The sequence below is a fragment of the Branchiostoma floridae genome, chromosome 13 (genome assembly GCF_000003815.2).
Source record: "Branchiostoma floridae strain S238N-H82 chromosome 13, Bfl_VNyyK, whole genome shotgun sequence".
Taxonomy (NCBI): domain Eukaryota; kingdom Metazoa; phylum Chordata; class Leptocardii; order Amphioxiformes; family Branchiostomatidae; genus Branchiostoma; species Branchiostoma floridae.
The window spans coordinates 21,987,132-21,998,672 of NC_049991.1; the positions used below are offsets into that span (position 1 = coordinate 21,987,132).

The following is an 11,541-nucleotide window of genomic DNA, read 5'->3' on the forward strand; positions in this document are numbered from 1 at the left end:
TCCTATTTCGGAACCGGTTTGAATCGCTGTTTTGAGGCCTAATGTCCTGGCGTTGTGTTTGGCGTAACAGGTAGAGACTTCCCTGACTTTACACAGGTGTAAAAAAATGGGTACCTGACTTCGGTTGGGGAGGTCAAAGAAAAGGCTACCTTTACCTTCTGTCTGTAACGTGTATGTGGCACTGTTAATATTAGGAATTGAATGCTAACTAATCTCACATTGCCGGTAGGAGCCAAAGTCCTTTGGTAGCAGCGTTGAGCTGTCGGCTCTGTTTCAGGGACAGACAAATCTCAGCTTTAAACGATATCGACTTTCAGATCAACACAGATACTTTCTTCCATTACAGAAGTTAGGGGAATTATGTTGCATGGGGGATTGATGAATAAGATGCGACAAAATCAATTTACACACTAAAAACAACATTGATCGATTACAATCGACGGTTACGATCATTTACCACTTTCCCTCCGTCTGTCTTTGTTAAGCACAAACTTTATTGAAAGTTTATTTTTTCAGTTCATGCCCATACTCGTGGGCTAATTGAAGGTATATAGTAGAAACAAGATAGGGGATATGCATGTATAGCAATGAACTGTGATAAATATTATTATACAAAGAGATAACTGGAATACTACTGTTGGCTATATCTAGATAAGTTGGGTTTGACTTCTTTCTTTGTTATCAGAGGAAGACAAAGAGTCCCACTTTTTCCCCACAATTTGTGGGATTTGTGATTTTAAGAGGATAGTGGCTTTCTCTACGTCCGTAAATGTGGGGAAGCTTGGGAATATAATTGTGACTTCTTTAAACAATGTGGTTCTTTTTTGTGTGGTGTATTTCGGTGTATTCATTTGAAAACGTAAGTAATTAATATTGCTCAAGTCAAGGTACACATCTGTCACCGCAGTAACTCCTGCCAGCAGAGTCCCAAGGAATGAGTAATTTTCCGCGGGAAAGACACTGACGTCATCTGACCATGAACTCGACATGCATATGACCATGACCTTGCCGCGGAAACGAAGACGGATCAGGTTTCAGCTAATGAAAACCCCGCTACTGATCCCGCGGGGGACCCGCAAGTGCATCAGAGCTGACCTGTCAGGAGTGCTGAAATATCGGTGGTGGTTGTTGTTCCTAAAAAAGTAGTTGGCGCTAAGGGTAGGTGAACTCCAAATATGGATAGTGCCTCACTTTTTCTTAAAGACGGTTGTAACGATGAAGAACCAGTTATCCAAAATATCAAAGTATCACTATTGTAAATCAAACACCTTCTTCATAAAATATCAATCAATCATGACAATCATCGAAGCTGGTGTGTTACGACGAAGGGCGGTTATACCGGCTATATATATACAGATACAGAAGCTGGTGTGTTACGCCGAAGGGTGGTTATACCGGCTATATATATACAGATACAGAAGCTGGTGTGTTACGCCGAAGGGTGGTTATACCGGCTATATATATACAGATACAGAAGCTGGTGTGTTACGCCGAAGGGCGGTTATACCGGCTATACAGATACAGATATAGAAGCTGGTGTGTTACGCCGAAGGGCGGTTATACCGGCTATATAGATACAGATACAGAAGCTGGTGTGTTACGCCGAAGGGCGGTTATACCGGCTATATAGATACAGATACAGAAGCTGGTGTGTTACACCGAATGGCGGTTATACCGGCTATATAGATACAGATACAGAAGCTGGTGTGTTACACTGAAGGGCAGTTATACCGGCTATATAGATACAGATACAGAAGCTGGTGTGTTACACCGAATGGCGGTTATACCGGCTATATAGATACAGATACAGAAGCTGGTGTGTTACACCGAATGGCGGTTATACCGGCTATATAGATACAGATACAGAAGCTGGTGTGTTACACCGAATGGCGGTTATACCGGCTATATAGATACAGATACAGAAGCTGGTGTGTTACGCCGAAGGGCGGTTATACCGGCTATATAGATACAGATACAGAAGCTGGTGTGTTACACCGAATGGCGGTTATACCGGCTATATAGATACAGATACAGAAGCTGGTGTGTTACGCCGAAGGGCGGTTATACCGGCTATATAGATACAGATACAGAAGCTGGTGTGTTACACCGAATGGCGGTTATACCGGCTATATAGATACAGATACAGAAGCTGGTGTGTTACGCCGAAGGGCAGTTATACCGGCTATATAGATACAGATACAGAAGCTGGTGTGTAACACCGAATGGCGGTTATACCGGCTATATAGATACAGATACAGAATCAATCAATAATGACAATCAATCAATCAATCAATCAATCAAAACAATTCATTTGCATTTGACCGATGCAAGGGGGCTGAATTATTGCTAATTTACATTCCATATTGGTTTCTCGCAGGTTTGTTTTTAATTTCTGCTGTCTTTTGTTGACATTAGAGGTTTTTTCTTAAGATTTTTGTTCTTTACTGTTATTACAAGTTGTTTTTTCCTATCATTTTCTCTCTTTCTCGGCTGTTATGGGTCGTTTTTTTTCTCCATCCGAAGTGTTGACAGTATGTGCGAGATGCGCGCTGTGATGGAAATTCTGCTATATTTTTTATGTTCGTTTTTCATGTCTGCCATCATTTGCAGACATTCGGGATTTTCCGAAGATTGTTTGTTGTCATTATTTGTCGTATTTTTCTCGTTCTTGCCTGTTATGAGGCTTCTTTTGTCTCCAGCCGTAGTGATGACATTATGTAGGAGATGTGATACGCTGTGATGGAAATTCTGTCGTCCTCAGAACATCCCGCCGTTTATTACGGGACGGACCCGCGGCGCTTTCATCGGGAAATTAAAGTTTTTTTCTGAAGATAGTTGTTCTTTGCTGTTATTGTTTGTCTTTTTTTTCCTATAATTTTTCTCGTTCTTGGCCGTTCTGAGGCGCTTATTCTCCATCCGAAGAGATGACAGCATGCCCTATGATGGAAATTCTGTCGTCCTCAGAACATCCCGCCGTTTATTACGGGACGGACCCGCGGCGCTTTCATCGGAAAATTAAAGGTTTTCTGAAGATTGTTGTTCTTTGCTGTTATTATTTGTCTTTTTAAAAATTTTTCCTATAATTTTTCTCGTTCTTGGCTGTTCTGAGGGGCTTATTCTCCAGCCGAAGTGGTGACAGTATGTACGATATACGCTATGATGGAAATTCTGTCGTCCTCAGAACATCCCGCCGTTCATTCCCTCCCGGACCCGCGGCGCTTTCATCGGGAAATTAAAGGTTACTCCACCGAGTCCGCCGTTTGTCATTTTCCGATCGATCCGATGGAAATTCTCATTCACATCATCATTCAATGTGGGCGCGTTTTAACCCGAGCCATCAATCATAGGGACCTATATCTGTTTATAATCCACTGCAACGCCGCTAGCATTCCGATGGATTCTTCGACCTAGATTATGCGCAAGGAAGCCTGAACGATTTCCTCATTTGTATATGTGATGTGAAATATAGAAATGCTATCTTGGGCAGAGCTAGCCCTTGATAATAGCTTCCGGCTAGTCGGGTAGTCCTGACTGTATTTCTCATGATTATACAGCCGAATTAATCAAATCAAAAATCAAATCTTGGATGTGCATCAGGTCTGACCTGTCAGGGGTACTGACATTTCGGTGGTTGTTGATGTTCCAGGATTTTTGCGAGTAACTGGTTAATAATAAGTCTCAGGACATATGATTTTTGAGCAAGGGGTGAATAGCTTCTTTTCTGATATCACCATTACGAAAGCTCTTGTGAATGGGTCTCGAAGAAATATTTCCTAATTTATATGTTAAATATAGAAATACCATCTTAATATAAAGCTAGCTTTTATTAGTTCTCAAGTCATATCAAAGCCTTAATGTAGTCTTGAAGGATTTTATCAACCAGTAAAGCCTCCTTTCAATAAGACAGAGTAGGTGGTGGTGTCAAAGATACGAACTAAACATTATACCTGCATTACAGTCATGAATAACAAGTAATGTATAAATGTATAAATACGTAAATAGATAATTCATTTTAAGGAGAAACAAGTATGCATGCTGTATTTACACCCCCTGTTTAGCCGTAAGGGGAAGAGATGTCCGCATTTTTGCCAGTGGCGCATGGCATGATTGGTTGTGCTGATGACGTCACCACCGATCGGTCCGATCTTTTGTCTTCCCTTTTTGTATTCGGTTCGTTTAGAGGTGACCTTGGACGGGTACAGAGGACATACAAAATGGCGGACCTGGAATTTGCGTGTGTGTGTGTGTGTGTGCGTGGTGGGGATTTATCGGTTTATTGATATAACACACGCTAAATATGTCACGTGATAAGAGAACACATAAAGAGCCCCACAGCTGTTATTACCGATCGTTTACGACGTTTTACGACACGGTCAGGGTCACACCTGATTTACGGTTGACCATTTGCGGCAGTGAATGGCCTGAGCCCCGCAATCTGGACCCACCATTGGCAGGATTGAATAGACCTTCGGCCCACATAGCGAACAACAAAAGAACCCCATATTATGAAAATCCACCTACAACGCCCATCTGCCTATTGCCTTCTTTATTGGTGTCCACTCGGCGTTTGACAGCGGGTTTATTACGCCTGTCCAGCGGAGATATGTTCTGGTTATTGCCGAGCTGGAATATGATATCACAGAGGTGGAATATGATATCACAGAGGTGGAATATGATATCACCTGTCAGGATGATTTTCTCCTCCGCTGATCATGCAGGGACGTGGTGTAGGTTTTCTGAAAACCGTTCCGTCATTTTCTCATATATGATTCCATTGGTTTCAGAAAAAAACACCGTGACACAAACTAACGACCATGTAATACTTCAGCTTGAATTGACACGCAATGGATTAGAACAAATGACATAAAAGTCCGTTAAAATGCACGCATGTACTCATGCATAAACGTATTGTCGAAATGGTTTGGAATGGAATAATTCCTAAGAATTTGAAGACATGAAAATCAAAGGTAATGAAATGTGATGGCGCGTTTTTAGGAGAAATGCCGTCTACAATACCGCCTGTAGTTTGCTTTAAAGCCTGTTCACGCAAATCGCACGATCGAAAACTCGATTATTCAGATTGTCACGTTTGTATCATGCAACATTCAGCTGTCCCGGTACGCTAAAGGCTGCGTATACCTCAGACTCGGGGGTCGGCTCTGTCACGGCCAATTTGATCAAAACCTTACGACGACGTAACGCTAGTTCACTTTTATCCGCAGGGTAACCTAAATTCGTTTTATTTATCAACATGGTATTAAGGGACATCAACTGGACGGACGGCGGTTTCAAGTTGTTCAAAATATTGTAGTTTGACACTTGTCTGTCGACTCAATGTCCCTAAATACCCATCTCTGACAACAACGGATATAGGGTACCCCGCGGGAAAAGGTGAACTAGCGTTGCAGCGGATGTAGCCGCGCCACTGAAATAACTTGACTTCAGGGGAATATTGCTCCGTATTAACCTTCATCAAGATTTTAGGTTTGCCGTCAGGGAAGGAAAATAGTAACTACGTCGCCATGGTAACTGGTGAAGAAGCAGACATCCTGTAGTGTTCATGATGTAGCAAGAGGTAGGACAGGGACCGATCACCATCTATATGATTGTGTTTGAGTAAAAATATCACCATATAAATGATAATAACTTGAAAGTTCATCTGTGTTGGTATAAGTCATTCTTGAAATAGTTGAACTGTAATTTCCAACACCAAAATTGGACTCACCCAAATTTTCGACTGTACAGCATCAGTCTTTGTCAAGGAATGAACAGTCCACTGCTGTTGTGACGTCACGTTATGTAGATAGAACACGTGACTCAGTAAGCAGTGGATTATAGGTTGCAGGAAGTCTATGGCGCCCACCGTCTCTGTTCAGGGATGGTTGTAGAGCCCGGATGTAGATTGCTTCTTTAATCCCTCTGGCGAAAAAGTCTGGTTCTGTGTCCAAAATTTCAACTTTGTCTAGTGACACTGAATGACCCCATCGATTCTATGTGTATATGTTGGGAAACTTCTGAGGTTTTTGAACTCTTGCGTTTGTGCTCAAGGAACCTGGTCTTAAGTGATCTCTCAGTCTCCAATGAGTGGGTGAGTCCAATTTGGGTGAGTCCAATTTTGGTGTTGGAAATTACAGTTCAACTATTTCAAGAATAAATGATAATGTTGAGTAAGAGCACTACTTTGTTACGCTAGACCAGGTGAAGGTAAGACTCGTGTTTTTGTTTGCAAATGATACCTTTCTTGTTGCAACATTTATTCATAGCAGCTTCTCGGGATATTGAAAAGAATCGCCAGGGAAATCACTAGTCAGATCTAACAGATCGTACACGGGGAGGGGTGTATCACAACATACGAAATCGATATTGTTTTATGTTCCCTTGCAATTTGAAACGGACCTCGGGAGGATCTTATCTTGACTTTGCATGATTGCGGGTTGTATTAAACGTTTCTTCACGGATGCTCTGTTTTCTGTGAAAAGTGAAACAATGGACTGGAGATAAAATCTTAATCACACTGATAGCCGACGTCGTGTTGGGGACGATTCATTTCTCACCCACTACGGTGGGAAAATGGTGACTTCCCGTATAAAGATGGTTTAGTTTATGATAAGAATTATGAGGTATTCAGTAGCAGGGCTCGAAATACTGGGTGCATGTGCACCCAGGTGCACCCAAAATTGGAGCTGTGCACCCAATTATTTTCTCTGGGTGCACAGGGTGCACCCAAATATTTTCTTAGGTTTATGTATGTAAAGATATCAAAGTATACTTAGTATACATGTACATAATATTCTTGACATCTAAGTGTTAGAAAGGTAATAAAAATGTCTGTTGTTTAAGAATTTGATAGCTTGTAACTAAGTTTTATAATTAGGTTATTACTTAGATTTAAGTGGTGCACCCAAAATTTTTTTGTTTTTTTGGTGCACCCAATTTTTGAAGCTGGGTGCACCAGTGCACCTAATCCCAGAAATGAATTTCGAGCCCTGAGTAGGATAAGCTGCTCTTTGGGCAACCGAGAAGTTAATTTTGTTTATAAACCTCAAATTGGCCTGCAGGCAGCTTTTTTATTGAGGTCATGAGGGAAGAGACAATGATCAGACAAAGTGTATAACAGATACATGTAGTTTCTGTCAGACAAAGTATATAACAGATACATGTAGTTTCTGTCAGACAAAGTATATAACAGAGATACACACGCACAGTTTACATCATCAATGTCAACGAGAATACCCTCAAATACATTAAACATTTTTGAAACTCTGCTGGACACCCCAACTTATAACCTTATAAAAGTTACAAATTTGGACGGGAGCAGGTATGACAACGAGTTGGTATGACGAGTTGGGATGAGGTCAGAGGTCATCACCGGCGGTTAGACACCTTCCAGTTCGCTCCGACAATTTTTCCCTATTACGCAAGTATTCGCCTTTATTTTGGCTTTATTTCAAGTTCATTTCGTTGACCCAAGCATACTTTTCATATACACAGCATTTTAAAAAAACCTGAAAGTAAAATCCGACGGAAAATAAGGCTCTAAGCCGTATGCCCAATTCAGCGGCGCATACCTGTGTGGAAGGTGTCTACCATTCAGTGTCTACCATTTGCGTTACCCCACAAATATTACTTATGCAATATCTTAGGAATTAAGTATAGACTGTAGATATTGTAGTGATAGTTCTTAGGGATTATAGGTGATTATGATACGCAAATAAGCCTTTGTTTCATGTAATACAGTGACGTTTCTGTTACACAATTTTGGCGCCAAACACACATTATTGCATCATTGTAAACGCCGCTTTTCATATGTTAATTGAGCGCCTAACTAGATCCACCTGTAAGCATGCAGTTGACTTGACGATAGCCTGATTACCATCACACTGTATCATATATTGATTGATGTAGTTAACTCCTTGCTACGCTTTGGAACTTCCTGGAGTCCTCTATTAAGATGTCATTACTAGAAAAAATGTTAGTGATCGTGCAGCTCTTGGCTGTAATTACAATAGCTTTATTACCTAAAGCCAGCTGCACATTTGAGTCAAGTAAAGCGGAATCGACGGACAGATGGCAGATTGCACCACGTCGACCCCCATCCCTCGCTCTGTGCGGAATCTACGCTGTCAGCAACATTGCTACATCTGAGCGCAACACTGATCATACATAACGAAGTTAGAGTTAGAGACACTAACCCATCAACATCGAGCCATCATCTGAAAAATGTGTCTAAACTCCTGGCGACACTGGCCTTGCTGCTGGCTGGAGATGTCCAGACGAACCCTGGACCCATAGATCTGAATTTGGCACGTAAAGGACTGCATATAGGCCATATAAATATTAACAGCTTACGTAATAAGGTTCACGAGATCGCTAATGTATTGTACACGAACAACCTACACATTCTCGCAATTTCTGAATCACACTTAGACAATAGTGTGTATGACGGAGCACTTAACGCCGGCGATTACACTATCTTACGCAAAGACCGTAATAACAAAGGAGGGGGTGTCGCCATGTACATAAAAAACAATATTCCGTATAAAAGACGGTTTGACTTGGAAACCCCCGAAATTGAACTTATCTGGGCGCAAATACACATTCCACACACACAGCCAATCTTGGTAGGGTGCCTATACAGGCCTCCAAGTGCCAAGTTGGACTACTTCAACAGAATCATACAGGCATTTGATTTGGCGACAAATACAGAACAGGAAGTATTAATACTAGGTGATTTTAATATCAACTGGACAAACATGACCTGTACCTTAAGAGACAAACTTTACCTAGAGTCGACTGCATTGAATATTAAACAAATGGTTAATCAAGCAACTAGAATAGTCAAGACTTCCAAAGGTCCAGTAAACTCTTCTTGTATAGATCTAATTTTTTCAAACAGGCCCGAAAAACTAACAAGCACACAGTCCGTCCCTGTAGGATGTTCAGACCACAATCTTATACACACTACTCGCAAAACGAAAGTTCCAAAGGGCCAACCGAAAATCGTACAAAAACGTTCGTATAAACGATTCAACCTAGATGAATTCCTGTTAGATATCTTGTCTGTTCCATGGCACCTAGTGCAAAATGAAGAATGTGTAGATGACGCTTTGGAGTGTTTCATGGCTCTTTTCACAGAGATATGCGACAAACACGCTCCTGTCAGAAAGTGTTCAGTAAGGGCGTCGCCCGCCCAGTGGGTAGACGGCGACCTTCGAGAACTCATGGCACAGCGTGACAACGCAAAGCGTGAAGCACAGGTGTCGGGAATGGAATCAGACCACAAGATCTACAAAAGACTCAGGAATTTAGTAGTAAATGAAAACAGAAAGAGGAAGAAAGCCTTCTACAAGGAACAAATTGAATTATGCAGTAGCACTAAAGACAGCAAGCAACTCTGGAAAGTTGTTAACGGAATGTTAGGTAAAAACAATTCAAGTGCACCGAAATCCATTGAAGTGGACGGACAAATACTGACAAAACCAGCTGAAATCGCTGAATATTTCAACGAATATTTCATTGAAAAAATACAAAAACTCTCCAAAGATGATACCCCGGACATAGCGAACTCAGTAGCACCCATAGAAGAATATATCATGGCTAATAAGAACTGTTCCTTCTCCTTTCAATATGTAACTGTCGAGCAGGTGCACGCTTTGTTGAAAGCACTGCCCCCAGGTAATGCTACTGGCCACGACAATGTTGACAACACTTTGTTGAAACTTTGCGCCGATCACATTGCTCCCCCATTATGTCACATATTTAACTGTTCCATCAGGCAAGGCATCTTCCCTTCACAATGGAAGATAGCAAAGGTTCTACCACTTATAAAGAATAAATCCGCCCCGCTTAGCGGACCTAACAGTCGCCCCATCAGCCTGTTACCAGCAATTAGCAAGGTCATGGAAAGGATATGCCAGAAACAAATTCAAACTTACCTTGTTTCCAATGACATAATTTCCGAAAACCAACATGCGTATAAAAAATCACACTCTACAGCTAGTGCCCTTATACAAATGTCTGACTACTGGTTGGGGGAGATAGATAAAGGGAATTTGGTTGGCGCCGTTATGCTAGATTTTAGCGCGGCATTTGATGTCATTAACCACGATATTTGTTTAGCCAAGCTTAAGAGCTATGGTTTTGAGGAATCGGCAATCAAGTGGGTACAGAGTTATCTTGGCAACAGGAAACAAGCTGTATTCGTTAACGGTAGTTTTTCCTCTTATAAAGAATCCAGGTGCGGCGTTCCCCAAGGCAGCTGCCTGGGTCCATTGCTTTTCTCTATATTTGTCAATGATCTCCCTGCAGTTACAAATAGTACAGTAGTCATGTACGCTGATGATTCAACGCCCTCAACTTCGGCTCCCACCGTCGCAAAATTGAAATACAAATTGCAGACTGACTTGGAGCGAATCTGGAATTGGGTACAAACTAATCATCTTGTTCTCAATATTGGAAAAACTAAATCAATCATGATGGGTACGCAACAAAAACTAAAAAGTAATCCCAAATTAGAACTAAGAATAGATGGAACAGACATTACACATGTAGAACAGGCTGAACTGTTAGGTCTCACTATAGACCAACGTCTCACATGGGGATCGCATATTGACAAAACGAAGAATAAAATGGCAGGCATACTAGCCACAATAAGACGACACAGGAAATACTTCACAAAAAGTACATTGAGATCTGTTATTCAGGCTCTGGTTTTGTCACACATTGACTACGGCTCAGTGCTGCTATCCTCTGCACCACAGACACACATAGATGGTCTTCAGGTGGTCCAGAATCGCGCTGCTCGCCTGGCCACAAACAAGCCCTTTGACACCAACCTGGAAGACCTACACATGCAGTTAAAGTGGCAAACCGTTAAAGAAAGACTCTTTACAAATACTGTATGTACATTCCACAAAATTGTTAAGGAAAGGCAACCCCAATGCATCTTCAAGCAATTACAAACAATTCAATCCACACATGAGCATCACACTAGGCTGTCTACTAGAGGAGCATTCACTCAATCAAAACCCAAAACAAACGCTAAAACAAGGACATTTGGCTACAGATGCATCAAAACCTATAACACATTGCCAAACACAACGACATCATACAACAACATTGAGTTCAAATCTAGGATAAAAGAGCTTGCGAAAACACGAGACAAAAGACAACCCCTGAGCACATGGTGGTAATGATTTTTATATTTCAGTACATCTAAGTTATATATTTATGTTGTGTTATTAGTACACTTTTGATTGGATTGTGTTTCAATCAATTAAGTTAACTTCTTCTGCTATTCATTATTCGTTATGTATGATCACTTCTTTATTTTGACCTCTGACCTCTGCTTATTATTTTGCTTATTATTTTACGCTAATTATCCGCTTTTGATGTTAAGTTGTTTCTTTTGCATTTCATGTATTTCATTTATTCTTATTATTATGACTCCAGGAAGAGTAGTGGCATGATTTGATGATGTACACTAATGGCGATCGCAATTGATCACCCAGTATGCGACCAACGTCATAGACCTCAGCTACA

At 41.2% G+C, this 11,541-nt stretch overlaps 1 protein-coding gene across 1 annotated transcript in view; it reads left to right on the top strand.

Annotated features, from left to right (window-relative positions):
• LOC118429218 (GTP-binding protein Rhes-like) overlaps window positions 1-11,541 on the top strand; it is a 51,714-nt gene that overhangs the window by 34,615 nt on the left and 5,558 nt on the right. The gene's annotated exons all lie outside the window — the stretch shown is intronic.